Source organism: Penaeus monodon, chromosome 13, assembly GCF_015228065.2.
Source record: "Penaeus monodon isolate SGIC_2016 chromosome 13, NSTDA_Pmon_1, whole genome shotgun sequence".
In the NCBI taxonomy this organism is placed as follows: domain Eukaryota; kingdom Metazoa; phylum Arthropoda; class Malacostraca; order Decapoda; family Penaeidae; genus Penaeus; species Penaeus monodon.
In genome coordinates, this window is record NC_051398.1 from 3,951,296 (window position 1) to 3,953,443 (window position 2,148).

Genomic DNA, 2,148 nt, shown 5'->3' on the forward strand with positions numbered 1-2,148 from the left:
CTCTTTATTTTAAGCATTATGATTAGTGTTGTCCTTTTTTTAAATCATTTATCGTTCTGATGGTACCTTTTTGATGACTATTTTTATGCCGTAAATATTTGTATCTGAGCTTTCTTTAACTTTCTTTAATTTTTATATGTTATTTTTAAAACCGAAAGTAGATGTATTTTACTCTGTAGTGACCATTAACTGTTCCAGTAAAAAAAAATATATTTCAAATAATTCTGGAGAAAAGTTGTCATATTGTCTCTCCTCCCGCCTATATAAGGGACCATTTTGAGTGAATAAAGTGTGTCAAGTCGAACGTGTGTTTGTGCGCTCCTCCCCGTGGATCCTACAGTGACTTGCCGACGGAATGGAACGAGAAAGGTTGTATCTGAGCCTTATTCTTGCCAATGTTAGAAGCTGGGCATGCTAATTACAGTTTTAATGTACCTACACTGCTACCTCAGACACCCCATTCTTCTCATGAGAGCTTGTAAGGGATTTTTATTTCACCTTTTTTTTTGCTTGTTTTATGGAGTAAACAGGGTCCACCTATCCTGGTCCTTATGCCTTTTATCCCGCTTCACGGAGCATCGCCACTTTGACGGTGTGAAGAAAGGGCTCCACCCACGGACACCTTTTTTTTTTTTTTTTTTTTTTTTTTTTTTAACGGTAGGTTCATGTCTGAGCCGCCGTGGTCACAGCATGATACTTAATTGTAGTTTTCATGTTGTGATGCTCTTGGAGTGAGTACGTGGTAGGGTCCCCAGTTCCTTTCCACGGAGAGTGCCGGTGCTACCTTTTTAGGTAATCATTCTCTCTATTTTAACGGACACCTTACACAACGATAAAACAAAACCAAAACAATAAAAGGAAAACCTGAGATCCCTCAGTTTGTATATTCTCAAAATTAACACTACACAACACATCTTAACTGGCCTCTTGTAAACAATGAAAATATACTTACCTCTTGCTCTCGTAGACTCAATCAAAACACCAAGAATGCGTCCAGTGAGGCCGGGTGCAAGCACAACCCAAGAGAAAGTTGTTTATATAGCCTCGTGGTCATGTCGTAGGAAAGCTTTTAAATAAATAATACAAATAAAAGTGAAACTTATTCAACACTGTAAAGAAACTGATATAAAATAGATGCCGTAAAGAAAGCTAACAAGTAATAGTAATACATAAAAGTACCCCTAAAAAGAATGCTCCAGGGATGAAGAAGGTCGCAGGTGGCTGTTAAGAATGCCCACAGATGGTGCTGAGCCAAGTGCTGCTGCTGCCAAGAGGGGGAACTGTCCTAGTCCGAGCTCCCGTGACTAGTGGGGGTACATCACGTCCACTACACTTCCTTCCTCGTCGGCACAATCTACAGACACCCTCATGCCACCACAGGCTCTTTTGACTATCTTAAAAATATTTCCAGAGAAATGTCAATAAAGAGAAGTTCTCTTTTTGTCTTAGGTGATTTAAATGACGATCTAAATAACCAAATGCAAAGTTAAATGGGATGATTAACAAAACTGAATTAAAACAATTTGCAAGGATTACAGAAAACACCTCATCCATATTAGATGTTACAATAATAAATAGACGCGACACTATACTTCACACAATGCTAATCAAGAGCTTTTAACCATGATCTTAAATGCAGAAAAAACAAAGCGAAAACCAGTCACTAAAACTTCTCGCGACTTAACACATTACAATCCTCAGTTGCTCTGCTAAAATATTAGAGTCAACAAATCGTCACTCTCAGAGATCTTAATAACGGATGATGTTGACAGACAAGTTAATATTCTAACAAATGTGATAAAGAACGGCATCGATGCCTCCGCCCCTTTTAAAACAAAAAACAGACGTCCTCCCGCCTCTTGGCAGCATTAAGAGGGCCATAAATGATAGAAATGATACTCACAAACCTCTCAAGATAAAACTGCCTCCACATACTAACACAACATAATTGAAACGAGGCCTATAACAACCAGTAGGAGTAGAAACAATTATCCTAACAATAAAACACTTAAGAAAAACGAATTCCGAGGAAGCGGATGGCATTGCACATCGTTTCATAAACGATAGTTTACCAGCAGATGCATACTATCTGGCAGTCATTATTAATACATCTATGGTCATTGGTGTTTATCCATCACTTTGGAAACA

At 38.3% G+C, this 2,148-nt stretch overlaps 1 long non-coding RNA gene across 1 annotated transcript; it reads right to left on the minus strand.

Annotated features, from left to right (window-relative positions):
- Positions 1 to 505: 505 nt before the first annotated feature.
- LOC119580471 lies at positions 506 to 1,036 on the minus strand. The gene is made up of 2 exons (XR_005229380.1): positions 953 to 1,036; positions 506 to 622 (listed from the first exon to the last, which is right to left on the minus strand). It is a non-coding gene; the product is annotated as an uncharacterized LOC119580471 (long non-coding RNA).
- Positions 1,037 to 2,148: the final 1,112 nt, after the last annotated feature.